The sequence below is a fragment of the Hippopotamus amphibius genome, chromosome 16, assembly GCF_030028045.1.
Source record: "Hippopotamus amphibius kiboko isolate mHipAmp2 chromosome 16, mHipAmp2.hap2, whole genome shotgun sequence".
NCBI classification, from domain to species: domain Eukaryota; kingdom Metazoa; phylum Chordata; class Mammalia; order Artiodactyla; family Hippopotamidae; genus Hippopotamus; species Hippopotamus amphibius.
Window position 1 is genome coordinate 14,248,208 of NC_080201.1, and position 23,637 is coordinate 14,271,844.

At 43.4% G+C, this 23,637-nt stretch overlaps 1 protein-coding gene and 1 pseudogene across 8 annotated transcripts in view; one reads left to right on the forward strand and one right to left on the reverse strand.

Annotated features, from left to right (window-relative positions):
- The first annotated feature begins 520 nt into the window (after positions 1-520).
- On the forward strand, positions 521-23,309 carry LOC130838251 (protein enabled homolog; annotated as a pseudogene).
- ZNF19 (zinc finger protein 19) overlaps positions 13,837-23,637 on the reverse strand; it is a 57,775-nt gene continuing 47,974 nt past the window's right edge. For 6 of the 8 annotated variants that reach the window (XM_057711065.1, XM_057711063.1, XM_057711068.1 and 3 more), the window contains one exon: positions 13,837-14,269. The gene's annotated coding sequence lies outside the window, so the exon portion shown is untranslated. The remainder of the gene's footprint in view (positions 14,270-23,637) is intronic. The other 2 variants (XM_057711067.1, XM_057711064.1) reach the window with 1 other exon arrangement.

Consider the following 23,637-nt stretch of genomic DNA (forward strand, 5'->3'; position numbering starts at 1 on the left):
ACTCTTTCAGGTCTGTTAGGCTGGTATGTGTCTAAGGTGGTTTACTCGTTTCTACTTATTATTATTACTGTTTTTCCTGCTGCAACATGCTTAGGCCCCAAGAGGGTGAAGAGAATGAGTCTTTTCTCGCTAGAATCTTCAAGTCCTCCAAGTAATAGATTGTTTGGGAGCATACTGTGTCTTCCTGTAAATTCTAACAGCATGAATTGTAATGGGTGAAATTCTTTAGCTCATAAATATGCAGAGTGGGAGATCCATTTAAAAAAATGTTATGAAGGTCCTTGCAAGGGTTTACAAAGAAAGCGCTCGTGTTCAGACCATGGCTGGGGGCTTCTCCAGGGAGCCTTGGCCCCTCGGAGGGTAGGGCAGTCTCAACCCTCCTCCCCCACGAGGGCCTTCTCCCGAGGGCCAACCGCATTGCAGCATCCTAGATTGGCCAATGGCAGGCAGCTGGCTAGACGTGCAGACAAGAAAAACCTGCCCAGCAGCTTGGGCTCACCCCAGGGCGTTGCCTCCGGAGCTTCTTCCAACCTAACGCATCTCTGCAGAGAGACACACACGGCGCCTGGAGCTCTTCTGGTCCGTTTTGCCGCGAGAAAAGGTGAGTGAAAGGAGAGGTTGGTGGGGAGGCGGTGGGGGAGTGGGAGAAGGCGGTGGGGGTGGGGGTGGGGGGTGGAGGAGGCGGTGGTGGCAGCGGTGGGGGGTGGGGGAGGAGGCGGCGGGGCGGCTGGGGAGCTTTCTATTTAAAATAACTTCTGCCCCCACCCCTGCTGCCAGCTAGGTGTTTGGTTTCCAACAAGCCCCTTCTCTCCTTGGCCTGGGTTTTTTTCTCCTGTGCAGAAATGAGTTAGATGCAGGCTTGTTGACTTTCCTCTGAGTTTGATGTGTCTCTGCGGGACCCGGCAGCCTCACCGCTCCTCCCTCCCAGTCAGGCACCCAGTGGCTTGGGGTCCTCAGTTGATGCAATTTTAATAGGTTTCCATCCTTTCCTGAGGGAAAAATGGGAGGGAGGGTGGTTTCTCGCAGAGACGGATCTCACTGCACCTGGGAAGGTGAGACACTCCTTTCCCCTTTAGCTCCGCAGATAACCCTCCGCTTTCATCAGCACGTGAGTATGGCTTCTTCCCAATCATGGTACAAAAATGTATAGCTTTTTCCAATGAAATTTGATTTTAATGAGAGACTAGATCATAGGAGAGAGTAATTGTTTAGATGGTATGCATGTGCCAGGTTAATTTTATTTTTTTTTAATTTTTTAAATTGTTCTTTATTATTTTTTATAAGTTTATTGTATTTAGTTATTGTCTGTGTTGGGTCTTCGTTGTTGCACGTGGGCTTTCTCTAGTTGTGGAGAGAGGGAGCTACTCTTTGTTGTGGTTCGCAGGCTCCTCATTGCCGGGGCTTCTGGTTGCAGAGCAGGGGCTATAGGAGCTCGAGCTTCAGTTGTTGCAGCACATGGTCTCAACAGCTGTGGCTCACGGGCTCTGGAGCGCAGGCTCAATAGTTGTGGCGCACGGGCTTAGTTGCTTCGCGGCATGTGGGATCTTCCCGGCCCAGGGATCGAACCCGTGTCCCCTGCATTGGCAGGTGGATTCTTAACCACTGTGCCACCTAGGAAGCTCCAGGTTAATTTTAAATCAGCTTTTAGGTCAACCTATCTTAGTTATTCAATTAACTGTTTTCAACTGGCAATTTCTTTCTTTCCTTTTTTTTTAGTTGCGTCACGCGGGATCTTTCATCGCAGCACGCAGGCTCTTTGTTGCAGCCCACGGGCTTCTCTCTAGTTGTGCGCGGGTTTCTCTTCACTAATTGTGGCAGGCAGGCTCCAGGGCGTGTGGCCTCTGTAGTTTGCAGCATGCAGGCTCTCATGTCGAGGTGCGCGAGCTTTTAGCTCCTGCAGCATGTGGGATCTTAGTTCCCTGACCAGGGATCGAACCTGAGTCCCCTGCATCGGAAGGTGGATTCTTTACCACTGGACCACCAGGGAAGACCTCGATGCCTTTTTTATTGATGAGAGTTGTTAAGCAGCCTCCTCATCCAGGTATGGGAGAAGAGGTTCCTACAAGTCGGCATTTCCTTTGTGAATTTCCTTTAAAGAAGAAATGCTTGTGCCCTGTTCTTAGAGCATTTCCTGAGTCTGCTGGCTCTCAGTGGCCTTCTACTCAGAATAATCCTTATGCCAAACAGGCACATTTGGGTTGGTGCGTTCTGGTTCCTTTCATTTGAAAGAGGTTTTCCACTTTAAATGAAAACTGCGGTGGTTTTCCCTTAAAAGCAAAATGGGGGAGTCCCAGGAGCCACCCGAGCCCCTCAGCCTGGGATCACTGAGCCCTGGCCCAACTTGGAGAGCATCCAGGACAGTGCAGGTTCCAGTCAATAGTCCGCTTGGCTGTGAAGGGGGCCCACTGGGGTGGGTGGTTGGGAGGGGCGCAGATCCACGGCTGTTCTCCTAAGGACAGCAGAGGTGTGTGTCCCTACATCAGGGCTGACTAGACTCCTAATTGGGGTCCCTATGATTCAGCCATCCCATACGACAGAGTGCTGAGGGTGGGATTTTGGGGTCTGAGCCCTGGCCCCGCTCCACCAGCATGTCAGAAGCCTGCGTGGGGGATGTGCAGGCCATTGTAGCTGGATGGCCCTGGGACGGAATCACTGCCGGGTGTGCTGCATGGCAGAGGCCAGCTCCAGCCACCTGGACACGTGCTGCCGGAATGTCATACACACCCCCCCCCCCAGGTGGCCTGGGGTCCCGTGCTCTCGCCTGGGGGAACATTTATGATACAGGGTGCGACGGAGAGAGCCACGGGACAGGCTGTGAGAGAAGATGGAGTCAGGGGTGCTAGTGGAGAATCTCATAGGTGGGGAGAGGGTTGGTGTCTGTGGCTGCTGAGACAATAAGAACAAAGAGGGGTTGGCTGTTGGTATATTTGATGTAGCATAGGGGATGAAAAATTTTTCCTCTACTCTCATGTTCTGTAGCAGAGATCTGCAAGATAAACTTACAAAAAACAGATTAACGGGAGCAAAATGTTTATTATGTCTGTGTCCAGAGCCCTGCACAGAAAAGAAGTGGAGACGCAAAGAGACAGACTTAAGGACTTATGTGCCATGTTAACAGAGGGTGGTAAGTTTCTGGAGAAGTGACAAAACAGGTTTGTTTCTAGGGGTGGGACGTTGTGGGAAGGTAAATAAGTGGGGGGGGAGATACCGGAGGACAGAGCTGACTTAGTGAGGTTTGTTATGCAGACCGAAGTCAGTTCCTTCTCCGATGACGAGATTCTTCCCTTCCTGGCACCGGAGAGGGAGGGGGACATCCTCACAGAGGGGTCAGGCAGGTTGAGGAGGGCAGAGTTTTTCCTTTTGCAGCTTCTGAATCACCTCAACTTCAAATAACCCTTATGCCAAAGGGACATTTGAAGTGGCAAATTCTGAACCCCTCAGCTGTATACAAAGAGTTTCTAACAGCTGGAGATGGTGGCGGTGGCTAGGCCTCCTCTAGACTGGAGGAAGCATTTCCCCACCAGAGGAGAGGGTCCAGAATGTCGGGGTGATAGCCACACTGCATGGTTATTGTGGGCCTCAGTTCTGAGTGCCTCACGTGCTTTAGCTCACGGAATCCACCCTAGACCCTACGAGATGGGCATTGTTACCAATCCCATTTTACAGGTGAGAATCCGAGGCCCCGACGGTGGGGAGCTGGTCCGAGGGTGGCTTGTTGACGGTTGAGCTCAGGTGCAAACCCAGCTCTTCACCTCTTCTCCATAGAGGATGGTGTCTGTGTTCCCTGGGACTGCCATGACAAACACCCAAGAGTGGGTGGTTAAACAACAAGACATTTATTGTCTCCTGGGTTCTGGAGGCTGGAGCTCCAAGTTCAAGATATTGGAAGCGTTGGTTTCTCCTATGCCTTCCTCTCTGACGTGTTCTAGAGCTTTCCCTGCATCTGCTGGTTCTTGGTGGCCTTTAGCTCAAAGTAATCCACACGCCAAAGATGCACGTTCTGGGGTAGTGCTTCGTCTGGTGCCCTCGTTTCTGCACTGACTGAGCAGGATTCTTGCTGAGACAGGGCTGTGCAGGCCCAGCATGGATGGGGCCAAGGTGGAGGCCAAGGACAGGGTCTGGGTGAGATACGGTTCAGGAGAGTTCTTGGTCACCTTGGGTGGTCCTGGGCATTTGTCTGGTGTTTCTGTGTCCAGATCTCCTTTTCTTGTAAGGACACCTGTCCGATGGGATCTGCTATCTCATAGGGGGAAGTGAAGGGGGATTGTGTCTGTCCCTCCATCCCCTGCCCATGGAAAAAGACACCCACATCCTGACCACAGGGCCCCAGGACATGACCTCATTTGGAAGTCGGGCCTGGTGCTGTAAGTAGTTAAGACAAGGGCATTAGGGTGGCCGTAATCCTGTGTGACTTTGTCCTTATATGATGAGGGGAGACACAGACATGGGAGAAGGCATGTGAAGATGAAGGCAGAGATGGGAGGGATGCAGGCACAAGTCTAGGGATGCCTGGAGCTCCCAGAAGCTGGAAGAGGCAGGAAGAACCCTCCCCCGGAGCCTCAGCACTTTCCACGTAGACAGTTTCCATGGGTGGGCCTGAACTGAAGGCAGTGCTTTGCCACCTCACCATTCTGTGTTCCCTACATGGTGCCCTGGGGACAGCTCTCACAGGACACTGACCAGCGGGTTGGTTTCACATGACACTGCAGGGCTGGTCCTCTAGACATGCAGGCCCATCTCACCTTTCCTCCTGGGCTCTGGTCACACAGGGTGACTGTGTGCCATGTGGGGCTGGGCTTTCAGCTTCTACACAGGACCCCTGGGTGTTGGTTAAAAGTGCAGGTTACGGCCCAAGGATGACGGGAGGTGAATTTCTCATCAGCCCTATGCAGTGTGGGCAGGAAGTCACAGTAAATTATAGTTAAAAGTAAAGCTGGGGTTGGGGCGGTGGGTGGGTGGGTGGAGTATTACTCAGCCATGAAAAGGAGTGAAGCACTGACATAGGCTGCAACGTGGATGAACCTTGAAAACATGATGCTCAGAGAAAGAAGCCAGACACAAAAGGACAATTAGTTAATTCCACTTACGTGAGACGTCCAGAACAGCCAAATCCACAGAGACAGAAAGTGGGTTAGTTCTGTGCTCAGATGGCTTGTGTGCTCCATCCTTTCCCTGTGTTCTCTCAAAGACAGCAAGGTGCATGTTCTGGGCATCAGCCCTGGTGCACGAAGCTGCCTGGCTGGGTGCTGCAGGAGCCCTCAGCCCCCCGCACACGCTGCTGGGAAGCAGGACCTGTGTGCCGTGCTCTCGGCAGCCCTGGGCGTGCTCCCCTGATTTGGCCCCCGGGATGCACTGTCCTGCCCGGGCTTCCAGTGCGGCCGCCTCCTGGTGGGGGCCTGGGACACTGGAATCAGGCCACTTCTTGGACTGGGCTGCACTATAAGAAGTTCCTGGTTTACCCCTAGATCCTGAGCATCACGTGGCCAGAGAAATTGGTAATGTTTTTGTTTCGCATAATGAAATGTTTAATGTCAGAAAGATTTTGTTTAGTTTCCTGATGTGGGAAAGTATGAGCCTGATGATGATTCATTCTCCAAGAAATGTACATCCTGGTTGCCAAACAAGGGTGAGCCCCTGTCCAGAGATGAGAGAACCCACGTGTGCGACCTGTGCCTCCGAGGAGAGCAGCCCTAACCTAGTTTAAACCAGACCAAGTTCTATCTGTTGATACATGGTAGATTTAGACAGCTCCATGTCCTGTCTACACTGAGTATGCTTAGACCTGACCACATGCTGTCTACAGTGAGAACACTTAGACCTGACTGTGTTCTGCGTGCACTAGGACGTGGAGACCAGGCCTGGCCTCACCACTGGGAAGCTCCGTGCCTCTGTCCGAATGTCAGTGCTCAGGTGTCTGGAGTCTGGAGCTGAGGTGGGCTTGTCTGGGTCCCAGCGCTCTGCTCTGAGTGTGGTTCCATAGCCCTCCCAGAGGAGCCATGCTAGCAGTTTGGTCCTTACCCCTGCAAGGTTCACCTTCCCTGGGGCTGGTAGAGGCTCCTCAGGTGAGCTGCCTCATAATTAATCCAATTCACCAGCACACAGGGTGCATCGGGAGGCAGGTTTACCTGGTGGATTGATTGCCAGGCACGTGAGTCTGGGTGTAAGGAAGCAGCTGAGGTATGCCTCTGTGATCTCCCCGTCAACCATTCCCTGCTCAGCAGAGTCCGGTCCTGCCTCTCCTCTTTCAGCCCTCCTGTCCTGTCAGTTTTCTCAACACCTCAGCAAGGCAGGAGAGGACCGAGCCTGCCAGTCTGTACCAAAGTAGTGTGTTCAACGTCAGCACAAAAATGTTAAAAACAATTAAAATCATGCAGAACCAAAGCGAAAACAGGAGGGGACTAACGTCTCTGGGACAACTGTTAAGAGAGGAGACAGACCCTACACTTCTTTCTCTGGTCCCAGGGACCTGGCTTGTTCCCACGTTGGGGGCTCTCGCAGCACAGCCATGGTGTCCTGACCAAGGGGATGTGTGACCTCAGGTGCAGTGTCTGGGGACTGTGTGGGTCTCACGCCATCTGTGTGGGTCAGGCTTATGTGCAGACCGCGTATCTGCTCTTTGCCTGCAGTGTGTCTTCTCCGCTCTGAGATTTCCAACACCTGAATTGAGGGTGTTGCCCTGATTAACTTATGATCCCTTTTCTTCTCTTAACCTTGTCATGTTCATATGAGGACAGGGCACCTCTGAGCAGCTTGCTGCTCCGTGTTGTGCTAAGTAACAGCCCTTGGTGGTGGTATGTTCATTTCATAGCCTATCATAGGTTTAATCTTTGGGGTCACTGCTGTCTGGGTTCCCATGAACAGAGCTCAGGTAACACAGACTGGCCCCTCCTAAGAATGGTCTTCCACATGCCATGTGCCCAGGTTGGGGGGCGGGGGGGTGCTTTGACCTTGCACATTTGTAACAAAGGGGTCAAACTGGAGTCTCAGTTAACAAGACATCATTTAAAAATTTTAAGTGAAATAAAACACATCACATATCATTTACCATCATCATTTTAAGTGCGTGTTTCTGAGGCCTCAGGTACATTCACCTTGTTGTGGAGCCATTACCACCATCCCTAGAAAATCCCACAATCATGAAAGTCTCACTTCCCACCCCTCCTGAAGCTTTGGTACACATGACCACTTAGGTCCGTGAGTTGTTGACTCTAGGGCACCTGTTTGAGTGGAATCTTGGTGTTTGCCAGTTGGTCAGCTTGGAAGAGCTGACTTTCAGTCTGAAGCTCTGCCTGTTTGCATCTGAAAACTGTGAATTTAAGGGAGATCGTGTATGAGGAAGAGGCTGTACGAGGGACAGGGTGTGCGGGGCACAGATGAGCCAGGACCTGACCTCTGGAGCCCTTTGCTCCCGTCTCTTGGGCTGTACCTCATGTGCGTCATTGCTGTCCACGCTGGTGCCCCTGGGACACTGATAGCTCAGTGAGATTCCTCTGATGCCCCAGCCTCCACCTGCTTTTCCTGCTGGTTGGGGAGGGGGCTGCTAGCTGGGTGGTCTCTGCTCCTGCTGCAGGAAGGGCCCTGCAGGGTGGACCCACAGTGTGAAATGCGATCCCTAGAGCGCGTGGGGGCCGTGACAAATACTTGGGCTGCCACATCAGGGACAGTGTTCCCAAGACCCTGCTCAGGAGGGAGTGGTGGGTGGCCTGGGACCCCAGAGACCCCTTCCTGTCCTGGAGCTCAGAGAGCGCATCCTTTGGGCCCTGGATTCACCCTGTGCCTCATGCCATCTCTGCGTGTCCTGTCTTTAAACAAAGGAGAATGATTTCTACAGATTATTGTCCACGATATTGGTCTGGTCCTGTCGATAATTAGGGTTCTTGAATTTAGGCGTCCTGGAATAGCATCTGTTTTTAAGCCTAAAGAAGAGACAGCTCATGAGTATAGAACATTTTCAGATGAAACTAATATTCAGTGGCTATCTCCATGCTACTCGGTTGTTGAATTAGTCATAATTCTGGTTTTAGATCTGATGTGGGGGTTATAGAGGAGTCAAATTTTAAATTTTCATATCTGAGTATTCATAGCTTCAGTATCATTGATGGCCCATAGTTTTTAGGGTTAGGTAAGGGTTACTGATTTCATGTATCATGTAAAAGATTCATAATCAGGATAGGGCAATTAAGATTAGAATGATGGCTGGTACATGGTCCAAATTGTCTCTACTTGTGCATCTTTTGTGAGTACATGAGTCAGTTTAGTTGTGTTAGTGAAATAATATAGAGGACTAGAGAACTTATTTTAAGTGATTATTAATGTGTGATCATGAAAATGTAAAAGTTTTTACATAATAGGTGATGCTGCATCTTGAAAGCCCAGCTGAAAGGGATATGCCATTGTAATATACAGTATTTTTGTCTATGGTTTAACTTTGACAGTTACATAATTTTTTACTACCATCTCACTTAAGAAAGACATAATAGTTATGGTGCTGGCTTGAAAATGAGTAGGATTCAATTCCTTCCTTTCTCATTTTAAATTTACACAGGTATGATCTTCAAATAGAGGATATGGTGGAGGGCATCTGTTTAACCATTCTGGGTTACTGGTACTTCCTCTTCTGAGACTGCTCACTGAGATGCAGATGCTTCTCAGAATGTGAAGATTATTCGCATTGCTGCTGTTAATGAGATGAGTGAGTGAAGTATTTCTTGTGTGTGCATGATGAGGGTAGCTGGAGTAACATCATGGCATCCCTGAAAGGCCAAGAAGGTGCTGTGAGGGAAAAGAATCATATTTTCCACGACAAAAATAATTGTGAAGTGAATTTTTGCTCATGTTAAGTGTATAACCTGAGATTAGTGGAAATCGGTATACATCTCCTATGATAGTGAAGACTGCTCCCACTGACGTTACATAATGGAAAGTACTACTACATAGTCTGTATCATGGAAGAATGTCCTGGGATGAATTGGCTAAGATGATTCCTGTCAAACCACCTAACTGTAAGAAGAAAAATAAAGCAAAACTCTCATTATACTCTGTACTGTAATCTCTGTGAAGAGTTGCTAGTCAGCCAAATACTTTTACTGCTAAAGGGATAGCAACAGTCATGGTAGCTGACATAACGGATGCTCGTGGATCGGCATCTATCTCTATGGTGAACGTGATAGGCCCACCAGATAAATCCTAAAACGCCGGTGGACATGGCTATACTATTCCCATGTAGCTGAAAGGCTCTTTTTGAAGTTATTTATTGGAGGGAATATAGTTAGTAATGTGGAGTTTGTTACCAGAAAGTAGAAATACACAGTGAGTACTGCTCTGATGCCTGTTAGTGTTGCCAGAATAACGTGATTGTTTTTTATCTCTTGGATAATTATTCATTTGGGTACAATGGGGTGGGAGACCTCCCAATGAAAACATGATGGTAATAATAAAGATTGTGTGGAAAGGTGTTTTATTTAATGTGTCTGATAGTGATAGTGCTCTGGTACATGAGCTGGGCATAAATAGTAAGAAGACAGTCAGTGTTACTATGATACTGATAAAAGAAATCCTCACATACCGAGGTACGGGGAAGTTGTTCTGGCTTATACATGATTTAACTCAAATTTTATGTTAACTTAAAATAGCCAGTTTGCCAGTGACAGGGCAAGAATAAGGATGCAGATGCAGAGAATGGACTGGAGGACACAGGGTTGGGGGGGCAGGGGGCGAAGGGGAAGCTGGGATGAAGTGAGAGAGTAGCATAGACATAGATACACTACCAACTGTAAAATAGCTAGTGGGAAGTTGCTGTATAACAAAGGGAGATCAACTTGATGACGGGTGATGCCTTAGAGGGCCAGGACAGGGAGGGTGGGAGGGAGTCACGGGAGGGAGGGGATATGGGGATATATGTATAAATACAGCTGATTCACTTTGGTGTACCTCAAAAGCTGGTACAAGAGTGTAAAGCAATTCCAATAAAGAACTTAGGGGGAAAAAAAAGAAATATATAGATCAAATAAAAAACACAATAAGAAAATTCAAAAAAAAAAAAAATAGCCAGTTTGTAGCCTGTCAAACATACATTGTTCATCTGCTTTAATTATTAAAGAAAAGGGCACACTGACCAGAAGTAAAGACTGTTCATGTTAAAAAAAAAAAAGAGAGATGAAATGCCTCCCTTCTGGGGATGCCAATGCTGGTACCTCTTCAATGATAAGACTCTTTACCAGGTGCCAAGGCCATACTGACTCGTGTACGTGTGTGTTTTTCTTTTTGAAACTTTGAAGGAAATGTATCCCTGACTTGTTTAATGTACTTTGTTCTGACAAGATATAAAACTGGACTGAAAACCATGCTTCTCTGGAGCAGTTCCTCAGAGTTATCTGAGAGGTTGTCTTCTGAGTTATAGTCCTCAGTTTTGGCTCTTTTATGAAACAAAACTCTTTTCCTTTTCTAGATTGTTTATTGACTATTTTCACTGAAATTACTTGGTGTAGTCAGGATATCTGAGGTCACCTGGAGTCTACTTTGGACTGGTGCTCAGGAGACCAAGTGTGGGCCCTTTGAGCCCCTCTGGCTTAAAGCACCCTTTAGGAGCTTTGGTGAGTTCTTCCTCATACCTGGATCTCCTTGTATTGATAGTCTATGATTTTTATTTGAGCTGTTAGCTTTAGACTTGGAGTCTTAAGCGGGTACTGGTACGCTTCCTAGGTGAAGAGGTCCTAGGTGGGGAGGTTTCCAGGCAGAGGACCTAGGGGGGATTCCTAGGCAGGGGACCTGGGGGGAATTTCTAAGCAGGAAGGCCTGGAAGAAGTTTTGGAGTGAACTGCATTGGCTGACTTTTTTAAAAAATGGCTTAAAAGTGGAAATTTAAATTTAATTTTAGATGTGTATGTTATAATAAAATGAAACTTTGTAATAAAAAGAAAGCAGGAAATTGTGCTTCTAAAACCTACCAGCTCCCAGGCAGGCATCCACCCACTGACATTCTAGCTGGCTTCTACAGTTGGTATGGAGCTAATACTTACAAGTACTTATCTAACCCCAAAATGGCCAAGATGGAACTTTTGACATTCAAAACTGATTTTTGCATGCACAATTAAAGAAAGCTGGCTTGATACAACATCTTTGCAAAATTCTGACCCTGCAAGAATAAAAGTACTCCTAGGAGAAAACTTGAAGTTATAACACTTCTCATGTCCTTGAAGTGCAAACACAGCCCACATTGTTTGAGACTACAGCCTTGGCTCAATTAGTAGAATGTAAAAGTGAAGGTAATAGGGCTTCCTAGGTGGTGCAGTGGTTGAGAATCTGCCTGCCAATGCAGGGGACACGGGTTCCATCCCTGCTCCAGGAAGATCCCACATGCCGCGGAGCAACTAAGCCCATGTGCCACAACAATTGAGCCTGTGCTTTAGAGCCCGTGAGCCACAACTATTGAGCCCATGTGCTGCGACCACTGAAGCCCACGCACCTAGAGCCCATGCTCTGCAGCAAGAGAAGCCACGACAATGAGGAGCCCACCTGCACACCACAACAAAGAGTAGCCCCCCATTCACCACAACTAAAAAGAAAGCCTGCACACAGCAAAAAGAAAAGACCCAACACAGCCAACAAAATAAATAAGTAAATAAATTTTAAAAAGTGAAGGGAATAAAAAGGCCTTTTAAGACTCAAGCAGGAAAACTATGAGATCTCTGTCCATCTGGATGTGTGTGTGTCTGTGTGTACATTATAAGTATGTTTCTACTTCAGGATGATATCAACAAGATGAATTCCTAAAAGAGCTCTATTTAACTGACTTAAAAGTAGCATTTACAAATCAAATATTTCTAAATGTAACAAAAAGCTAACCCACATTTTTAGAGGAGCATGTGATCTAGGATTAATCTTCAGTAAATGAAAATAAGTTTAAGTTGTTTTTGATTAATACAAACATGCCTTTAGGGTCATCAATATGAAGTATACTTTCATTTGGTACCTAGGTTTCAATAAGTTCATGTTACCTCTGTTACAAAATTTGTTAAGAAGAAAATTAACTTAGTGTGGTGATATTTTCGTAAGTAATAAAATTGAGATAAATGGGATAAAAGCTTTTAGGTGAACTCTTTAAAAATGATTATGTTTTATGGTATGTATACCTGAAGAGTTTCTCCAGGTTTTGGGTAACTTGAAACTTTGGAGTTTTGCTAAATTAAATTAAATGATGGGAATTCACTGACTATCCAGATCATTTACAATTAAGATAAAAATACAGAAACATTAATTGCTCAGTATGTCTAAATTTACCTACTCTGTCTCCTTATTAGAGAAAAACTAAAGATGTTTGGGTTTATGGACACACGTCTTGTACCACATTGAGAAAAGAAATCATGCTTGAGAAAATGTATGTTTCTAAAGGTTGGAATATTTTCATAAGCTTGCCAATCAGGAAATGCTGGTATGGCAAACAGTTCACAATGGATTGTTTCTTGGTTTCTGTTAGGGATTAAGGTTTTCAAGGGTTAAATATTATATATGTAATTAAAGTTAGTAGAAATAATAAGGTAAACATTTAAGGATTCAAGGGGAAAAAAAGATGTGTGTTTTCAGTAAAAGGAATATTGACGAAAGGAAATGGGTTTAGTTAATGGAAAATGAAGTGATATTGTCCTGAAGTGTCTCAAAGAGAGATATTTAATTATGCTTATTTGGTCTATTATATGACATGGGAAGCACTGTCAAGTAAAAGGTAACAGTAAGCCTTCTTTCTGCCTATAAGTATATAGTGTTAAATATTCCAGAAATTATATGCAATTCCTGAAAATCTTATATGTCCTGACAAAGAATGTTTATCTGTCATCAAAACTGAGGCTTACACTAAAGGGACTGAACCCGAGTATTAGGGAAATGCTCTTTCATGCAAAGGCAACAAGGACAGAATCTGTAAAGATTATGATACTTGTAGATAAGTCCATCCTGTTTCTACAAAAAATTTAACACCTCGTTGTCAGACTTTTGCCACCCTGATGTCCTTGTAACATGGCAACAGTCCACTCAGAGAAACTAACATGGGTAAGCAATAGCTGTGAATTAAATGGTCAGGGATGTGGGAAACCAAGACGGCTGTTTGACTTTTCCTGGCTCCCTGGCAAACCCCATTTCTATTTGATGGGTTACAGCCTTCCCCGATGCCCTCATAATGACAAAGAAGCTGTTAGAAAATGTGTTTACCACTTGGGGTATACTTTCCACAGTCTCCAATGAATAAGGCACCCACTTCACTGGACAAATCATGCAAGCCTTAACAAAAACTTCATGAACTTCTTAAAGATATCCTCAATCATCAGGCAAGATCAACAAAACTAATGGGAAAACTGGACTTAAGTGGAATAAAAATTAATTATATGGGATTGAATGAACTTATACATTTTATAATTTTTTATTTTTTTTGGTCTGAAATATTAGTGGCTTTTAATATTTTCCAGATATAAGGGCACCTTTCCCCTTAGGCAAGTATGACTTACAGCAATTTGGTAAATTATACCTTTGTAAGCAGAATTGAAGCATTTATCTTTTTTCTCTACCTGATTCCTCCTGAATGTAAAATCTCTTAGGCTTCTCCCACTCTTACCAGGTGAAAAAGGAAGCCCACTTCTCAACAGAACGATGAACCTCAAGATATTTTGGAACATGGGAAGAGAGGAATCCAGCTAAATCTGTAGGTATTGCAGGTAGAATCTAAAGGCATGGCTTTCCTGGCTTTGAGAGGCCTTATAAAAGTTCAGTTTGAGATCCCTTATGAAAAGTTCCAATAAAGCCAAATTTAAAAGAGCCTATATGATCAATTACACTTACATAAATAATCAGGCCAAGTGTATAGAAGCCAGATTTATTTTGCAAACAAATTAGTCTTAATTTGACTATGTTGGTCAAAATGAAGATAATTTAGATAGAAAAATTAAGTTTCAACAATATACCTTTGTGGATATTGAGGTTTTGTATATACTGAGGTGTTGTATTTACTGCTTACATCCAGGATGCCACTTTGTTGTTATGTCACATTATTGTAAAGTTTAATTGAATTATTAAAAGGATATTCCAAGCTTGCTTCTGAAGCTGATGACATGTTCTGTCTTTGGATGAAGATCAGGTGCTCCATGACCTGCACCTAGGAGACTGTGCATGCTGGAAAAGATTATCTCCGGGACTTCCGTAGCAGTCCAGTGGTTAAGACTTAACCTTCCAATGCAGGAGGTGCGGGTTCAATCCGTGGTCGGGGAGCTAAGATCCCACATGCCTCAAGACCAAAAAAACACAACATAAAATAGAAGCAATACTGTAACAAATTCAATAAAGACTTTAAAAATGGTCCATATCAACAAAAATCTTTAAGTTTGGACTATCTCCAACCTAAAAGGAAGGACCCTTATTAGGTACTCTTAACTAGGCTCATGCACAGTGAAACTGAAGGGAATTAACTCTTGAATTTATATTTCTGACTTAAAAGGGACCTCTGCATCAGACTGGTCTATAGAGGGGACTGCTGACCTCAAACTCACCTGGAAGCAACCATCAAGCCAGGACAAGAAGACGGTAACAACAGTGGTGGACAGCTGACCCAAGAATCCTGGCCAAGCCTATAAGACCCATCCTACTAGTTTGATTGAACTGTTATGCAAATGTTTCTCTTCCTATGAAAATTCAAAGTTACTGTTTTATTTCTAGTTACACTTTTGCCCCAGTATTGAGGATGGAAAGAAAATTCTTCAGTAAAGTTGTCACAAAGCATAGCTACTGGGATAGGCCCCTCATAATACTTATCACTGACTTTTCAGATGCTACTAGTGTTACCACTCACCCAGACCAACCTCTCTCTGACCTAATCTTTCAGGTTTAAATTCTTCAACATATTAATATGTCCATTCCTTGTTTGATACTATCTTCAGTCCCTAGAGACTGAGCAAAACTTACCCTAGGATCCCCTCCCTCTGTATCTTACTTAATTGAAAAATGTATTAATAAGCTGAGAAATAGAAGGTTTATATTTATTAGAACATTATGTTACCCCATTATCTATACCTCAGGAAATAAATGAATCTCCTTTCTCTCTTCATTAAAGAGTCAAGCAGTCTAAGTTAGCGAGATACCAAGATACCAGTGGCAAAATTTTTTTGGGAATCTTGGTTTCTAATGCAAGAGTATATGTAGACAAAGAGATGATCAGAAATCTATCAGCCACCACTGGTCAAAGAGCCAAAAAGGTTGCTCTGCAGCACGACAGACATCCCTAAATGCCTTAGCCCAAGTAGTACTAGATAACCAGGTTGCCCTAGATTTTCTACCGGCTAAATAAGGAGGTATTTGTGCTATTGTTCATACTTATGGGTTAATTTTTTTTTTATTAGGATGGGGATAATAGTATCCTGTGTGAGCTTATTTCAATTATAATTCCTGAGATAATTCTAACCAATAGAATGATAGTAAACACAAGAGGGTTTATTAGTACTGGAAGGATATAAACCAACATTCTTGGGGTATGGACCCAATAGCTTAGTTAACTGACTTTACTATAGAATGTGGTGCAAAGTGATAGCATGAAGAATTTAAAATTCTTCAGGGTAGGTTCAGTGTTTATGATTCTAGAAATAAGAGGGTTTCAACCTCTGTTATTAACTCTATCAAAGTAACTCTTTGTCAGACATATTTCTTATGTTTGTGGTAGGATGTCAGGATATTTCTCATGTTTGTGGCCCAATGTGATGACAGGTAGTGAAATTTCTCATACACATAGGGTTAATGTTAGTTGTAAAATTTTCCATAAGAGATGTATAAGCTGATCATATCAAAACTGTGGGCAGGATGTTTGAATTTATAGAAAGGAGATTGTTAGGAGGAGTGTTTTAATGATGACATTGGCTGTATAGAATTTTAGCATATAGGGGTTGTTAAACGCTCCTAAAAATAGGATGTTGTGAAAATATTTATTATAATGTGATTGACATATTCTGCTAGGAAGAACAGGGTGAATAGGCCTGCTACATTTTCTACCCTGAAGCCAAATTAGGTTAAATCAAATGGGGCTCCATTGATTTCTGCTGGAGTAGAGAAAAATCACATTCTGGCTAGGGCGTCAGGATGGGACAATTATTCTTGTATAATAATTACTGTTGAAGTGTAAATGATCTTTTTATCAGTAGAACTGATAAGAGAATTATTGCTACTGTTGCATCATATGAGATTGTCTGTGCTGCTGCACAGAGACCTCCCATGACTGCGCATTTTGAATCTGATGCTCATCCAGATCAGAGGATGGAATAAATGGCTAGGCTTGATATAGCTAGTATAAATAGTACACCTAGGTTTATATTTAGTAGTGGAGAGGGTGGGGGAGAGAAATTCACATTGCAAGAGCCAGGCTTGAGGCTAGACTTGGTGCAATAATAAATACAGAAATCGATGAGATTGGTCATAGTGTTTGTTTAATAAATAATCTGACTGTATCCGCAATGGGTTGTAATAATCCATAAGGGTTGATGATGTGTGGCCCTTTCTGGATTTGTGTACAGCCTAGGAATTTCCATTCCATTAATGTGAGGAATGCTACAACTAGTAAAAGTAGAATTAGTGAAAGAATGCTGATCATAAATATTTCCTTAGGAAAAGGACTTGAACCTCTGCCAATAAAGGTTTTAGTTTTACATCATTAGCGGGCTCTACCACCCTAACAAACCCTGTTCTATAGTGGGGTATATATAAATTAACTGAATTGAGATTATATCATCAATTAGTTTGAACACATTTTGTATAGTAGTCTTTATTTCTCTTGTTCTTTCACACTGAGAGAGATACAGAATAGAAACCAACTGGAATTACAGTCTGAACTCATATCACACAGGACTTTACTAATGACTGAACAGAGCATTAATAGCAGTTACACCATTGGGATGTACTGATCCAGCATCTCGATTGTAAACCTTATTGTCAGTATGAACTCAAGGTTCATATTGTGCTGTTATCCCTAGGGTAACTTATTCCACTTGTCAATATGTTGGATCAGTAGTGATAAAGCATTTTGACTAGCTGGTCTAAATTTTAATCACTCCAATGTTGCTTTATTCTCCAAGGTTGCCCCAACAAAAATTGTTAATCCACTAAAAGCTATATGGGAGTCTTTCAAGATGGCAGAGTGGAAGGACCTTGAGCTTACCTCCTCTCATGAATACATCAAAATCACAACTAACTGCTAAACAACATTTGATACTGGAACCTACCAGAAAAGATCTTCTACATCTAAAGGCATAAAGAAGAAACCACAGTGTGACGGTACAAGGGGTGCACTTGAAATATAATTAAATCCCTACCCTCACCACCCCCCTCCTGTGGGTGACCCATACACTGGAGAATAACTATACTGCAGAGACTCTCCCACAGGAGTGCGAGTTCTGAGGCCCACATCAGGCTTCCCAGCCTGGGGGTCTGGCATCAGGAAGAGGACCCCCCCACAAAGCATTTGGATTTGAAGGCCAGCAGGGCTTAATTGCAGGAGCTCCACAGGACTGGTGGAAATAGTGACTTAACTCTTAAAGGGATTGCACAAAATCTCACATGCACTGGGACAAGGGGCAAAAGTAGTAACTTCATAGGATCCTGGGCCAGACCTACCTGCTGGTCTTGGAGGGTTTCCTGGGGAGGCAAGGGGCGGCTGTGGCTCATGCTGGTGTCATAAAAGCTGGTGTCAGATAAACTGGGGACTATTCATCTGCATGAACTCGCATGCAGACATCCTGCTTGGGTCATTAGCACCAAGACCTGGCTGGCCCCACCCAACAACCTGTAGGCTTCAGTGCTAGATGCCTCAGGCCAAACAACTAACACAGCCCCTCCCATTAGCAGACAGGTTGCCTAAAGACTACCTGATCCCACAGCCACCTCTAGACATGCCCCTAGCCCTGCCCACCAGAGGGCCAGGACCCAGCTCCACCCACCAGTGAGCAGGCATCAGCCCTTCTTGCCAGGAAGCCTGCAAAAGCTTCTGGACCAGCATCACCCACTGGGGGCAGAAACCAGAAGGAAGAAAACTACAATTCAGCAGCCCGTAGTCTGCAAACGCAGCCTAGACATGGGACCACTGGCCCCTGGCCCTTGGGTGATAAGAGAGGAGTGCACTGCTGGGACACATAGGACGTCTTCTACAGAGGGCTACTTCTCCAAAGTTGAGAAACATAATTTACCCAAAATGAGGTGGCAGAAGAATGTGTTTCAGATGAATGAACAAGATAAAATCCCAGAAGAACTAAATGATGTGGAGATAGGCAATCTATCTGAGACAGAGTTTGTAAAGTTGATCCAAGAACTCGGGAGAAAAATAGATGCACGGCTGGATAAGCTTCAAGAATCCCTAAGCAAAGGGTTCGAAAGTATAAAGAACAACCAAATAAAGTTGGACAATGGATTAACTGAAATTATAGACATACTAGAAGGAATCAATAGTAGAGTAAATGAAGCAGAACAGATCAGTGAGCTGGAAGACAGAGTAGGGGAAATCACTACCAAGAAGCAGAAAAAAGAAAAAAGATGAAAAGAGATGAAGACAGTCCAAGAGACCTCTGGAACAACATTAAGTGCACTAAGATTCGCATTATGGGGGTCCCAGAAGGAGAAGAGAGAGAGAAAGGGCCCAAGAAAATATTTGAAGAGATAATAGCCGAAAATTTCCCTAACCTGGGAAAGGAAACAATCATCCAAGTCCAGGAAGCACGGAGACTTCCAGACTGGATTAACCCTCGACACATTGTAATCAACATGATAACAATTAAAGATAAAGTATTAAAAGCAACAAGGGAAAAGCAACAAATAACAGACAAGGGAACTCCCATAAGGTTATCAGCTGGTTTTTCAGCAGAAACCCTGCAAACCAGAAGGGAATGGCATGATATGTTTAAAATAATAAGTGAACAGAGTATCTGTCAGGCAAGAGCTGCTGTGAGAGTTTATGATGCCAATAAGATGTGGGTGCCAGCTGATGGTTCACCTGGGTTCAGCAGAATTCATATATATCGTCATACAGGCAACAACACATTCAGAGTCGTGGGCAGGAAGATTCAGGACCATCGGGTCGTGATAAATTGTACCATTTCTAAAGGGTTGAACCACAGTCAAGCAACACAGACCTTCCACCAATGGCAGGACACTAGACAGGTGTATGCTCTCAACTTTGTCAGCAAAAATGATGCCAGTGCCTTTGCGAGTGCTATGATGCATGTCTTAGAAGTGTTGAATTCACAGGAAACAGGGCCAACATCATCTAGACAAAATTCACAACTACCTGCCCAAGTTCAGAATGGCCCATCACAAGAAGAATTGGAAATTCAAAGAGGGCAACTACAAGAACAGCAACGACAAAAGGAGCTGGAGAGGGAAAGTCTGGAGAGAAAGAATGGAGAGGGAGAGGTTAGAAAGGGAAAGGCTGGAGAGGGAGAGACAGGAGAGGAAACAGCAGGATCGCCTGGAGCAGGAGAGGCAAGAACGACAGCAGCAAGAGCAGCTCGAAAGGGAGCAAGAGCGAAGAACATCAAATGCTGCCTTGCCTCTGTGGAGACTCCTCTAAACTCCGTGCTGGGAGACTCCTGCTCCTGAGCCAGGCTTGTGGCAGCCTCTCAGCCAGCTGAGACTCCAGGACATTGTCTTGGGACCACCTCCCCCCCCACCCCCCACGCCCACCAGGTCCTGCCCAGGCATCAGCCGCACTTGTTCCTCCCCCAGGACCTCCTGCTCCTCCCCTCCCTGCATCTGGAGTTTTTTTCAAGATCCATGTCTGAAGCCCTTTAACTGGACTTGCAGCTGCAAATGCTGGAGCAAAACTCAGGGTCGAGGATGGAGGATGCCTCTTTCCCAAATGGAGGGAATACCACTGGTGTGAATTCAGCCTCACCTAAAACAAATAAGGGTTGTGGAAATGGACCCCTTCCTTTAGGGTGTAGTAGTTCAGCGGAAGAAGTGAGTGCCCTGCTGGCCAGGAGGAGGAGAATTGCTATAAAGGGGCCAACAATAGAAACAGAGGACAAAAGTGAAGATTCAGAGCCTGTAACTTCTAAGGCCTCTTCAACAAGTACGCCTAAACCGACAAGAAAACCTTGGGAAAGAACAAATACAATGAATGGCAGCAAGTCACCTGTTATTTCCAGACCAAAATCTGCACCCTCAGTCACAGCCCAGTGCCAGCAGAGTCCAGGCAGAGGGACTGGACTGTGACAGGCTGACACAGGACATTCTAGATCAAACGAGAAAAGAATTAAGCTAAAAGAAAAGCTCATTGATGCAATCAGGCAGGAACTGAGCAAGTCAAACATACCGCGTAGAGAAACAAACTAAGGAGAGAGAGGACTTCAGTCTGGAGAAAGAAAGAAAAAAAAAAAAAAAAACTACAAAGAACAACTGTTAACAACAACAAAACCCCTACATTTTGTGAGCTGTAAGAAGAGAATGGAGATAAACGCTTGGAAGGAGGGTAAAACCAACATAACTTTGAAAGCCTCAGACATTGCTACTCTGGCGATAAGCTACTTCCCTCCCGGTTTGTTGCTTTCTTCTGACCTTTACAACAGGATGGAAAAGACTTGCATAGGAGTTCCTGTATCAGTTATGCAGAAAATACTAAACACTTCAGGCAAGATCACAGTGCACTGAATGAAATATTTTCATGTCAAGAGGAAATCGCACATTTTCCACAATCCATTGCTAAAATAAAGAGAAAGGCTGGAGAAGTTTTTTTCAGAGAATGCTTATAAAGAAGGTAGCGAGTTAGGCTACGCTATTGTAAATGTTTCAGGTTTGTCTTTCTATCATACTTGATATTCCATTAATAACTGAGATCAGCCCTATGTAGTTAAGATCATAAAATGTGAAACAAATGGAATTGTATTGGGTGATATTTATAAGAAAGTGTCCTAAAAATGGTTTGTCCAGAGTGAGGAATTTTAGAATGATAGGAAGTCTCTCGAAATAGCCTTGATGCAATTTTGTAGATTCAAACATAAAATCTGTCCAGAATTTAAAGACTTAGATACCTTCCTAAATTGTTAACAGTGCTTTACCAAATCTATGACTCCTACATAACACAAACCAGTAGTCAAATGTAAAACAATATATTGTAGATTTACTGTAGGTTTTCAACCACTTTTAGATTTATGCATGTGGACATTTTTATAATGTAATTACAACCACCACAAAATTAGCTTTTTTAATTGCAGGAAGTAATGCATGTTAAACTAATATGTAGTGGCCTTTTCAAGGCCTAGTTCCAGGGAAAATATTTTGTAGAATATAGGGAAGTGGGAGGAAGGGAAGGCATAATTTTTTATTTAAAGTTAATTTCTGTATCATCTTTTTTCTCAAGTATCTGCATGAATAATAATGAGAAATATTTTGTGACTGATAAATATGTTAGAACAAAGTACTTAGTCTTTTACATCATGTCTTCAGCTATTTGTATTTTAACTTCAGTAAGTTTCAGTGGTCTGAAACGTGATTCTGAGCTTCACATGAATTATATCTGACTGGAACTCGAAAGTTCCATCCCTGAATTTGGCAGTCTTTACTACCTAGGTGCCCTGCAGTTATACAAGTGCTCAGGTACACATTCCTGACTACAAGTCTGCTTTTGAATTTTGTTATGTTGAAATACTAAAAAAGTAACAATGATGGCAGCAATTAATATCACAGAACACATTAGATAAAGGGAAAACAAGGGGTCCTGCATAATTTTCTTTTAATAAATAAAGTGAGACTTAGGTGATGGGAAGAAGGAACTTAGAAGGTGCTCTACTTACCACCATGTGTGTGCATGCATGCATGTTTGTGTGGGCACTCGTGTGTTATGTTATCCACTCCCTTTTCTTTGAAACTTCTAGAAAGATTAAAATAGGGGAGAAATCCTGTATGTTACAATGATAGAATTTTTTGAAAATGTTTAAATTCTCCAGGCTCTCCATCTTGATTTATGCTTGAGTTGTTATGTGCCATATTTGCTTTGAAATATTTGATTGTCAGTAGTTGTATTAAAATTTTGAATAAATAATCCACTTTCATCTGCTTTCTACATTTTTTAATCTAAGTTCGTAAGACAGAGCTTGTTGATAGCGTGGTTTTCTAAATGCTACAGGTTTGCAGCCATTAGCACTTCAAAGAGGTTTGAATAAGGGAATTTTTTTTTACTTGTTAAATATTTCCTGTTTCTGAGAAACTTCATTTTTAGATTAATCTGCGATGGATGAGCTGTCATAATTCAAGTATACAGTTCCTTCTATCAACTATTCACTGTCATACAATAGTAAAGACATTAAAGGTGCAGTAAGCTTAGAAAGTACTACTAGTTAAAGGAAAAAGGAGGCACTTTCATCTTTATTACTGTACTTTTGGTTATGCAGAAATTTTGATGATACAAATGTTTATATCCCCTATAAATCTGGTCAGAAATCACTTTTGATTTTGTTGATTAGGTTAAACAGCCTGTAGTAGGATAAAGTACTGGGTACAAGGGGTCCAAAGTAAGATAAAAGACTGTGATATAAATGCTAGATCTTAAAAAAGAAACTGGCTTATGCAGTAAACGTTTTGCACCTTGGTCTAATAATAACACGATGTCTGTGTAAAACGACAGACAGAACCAGTACTGAATCACATTTTATTTCCTGCCAATTCTGCATTATCCCAGATTGCTAAATGTGTTCTTTCCATGAAGTCTGATTGAATTACTGTACACATTTACTATCCTATGTGACGGTTTTGTCATTGTTAGAGATTTCAGTAATTAAAATGGGAAGCATAAGCTTAGGTTCTTTTCCTTATCAAAACTGTGTTCCTTGCAGCCACACGATTAGGATGGTTTTCGCGCCCTTGTACACTGGATGAACTGGGTGTCTTAAGCTAAATGCAACTTAGGAGATCCTTTCTAATTACAGGAAGGTACTTCTTTCCTTCAACACTGATCTGACCTGTGACAAATCTGTACTGTACACTATGTAAATGGCTAATAAGTCAGTTGCAAACCAGCTGGATTTACAAATCTTAGTGCTGGTGCTGAGATTACTTTAGGAGAGGCATTATGATCTCAAAGTCTGTTTCAAAATTTGCAAACATCAAGTGTCAATCAAAAAGATGAAACACTAATGAATGTTGAATTCTCATATATTTTAGGTGTACTTCCTTTTTAGAGTTTTTGATTCTCTGCTATTTTTACTGTACTGTTTCATTTAAATTTCCTATACGTGAACTTCGTTTGTGTGATTGAAATAAAATTGCAGTATATACATGTTTAAAAAAAGAAAGGCTATGTTATTCCTTAAAGTACAGTTATTGTTTATTTTTTTAGATTAATTAATCGATTAAAGCTCAGTAGGGTCTTCTTATATTCCTGCCTCTTCATGGGAAGGTCAATTTCACTGATGAAAAGAGACAGTAAAACCCTGTGTGATCAGTTATACAGGTCCTTATTTAGAGAAAAAATGACTATGCTACCTTTCCACACTCAGGATACCATGACCATTAAACAGATGTCACTGGGCAAGCAGTGCCTCTAATACTAGAAGTGCCAGAGATAATAATGGTTTTTGTTTTTTGTTTTTACAAAAGGGCAAGGTTTGTGATTGCTGTGTTGCTTTTACTTTT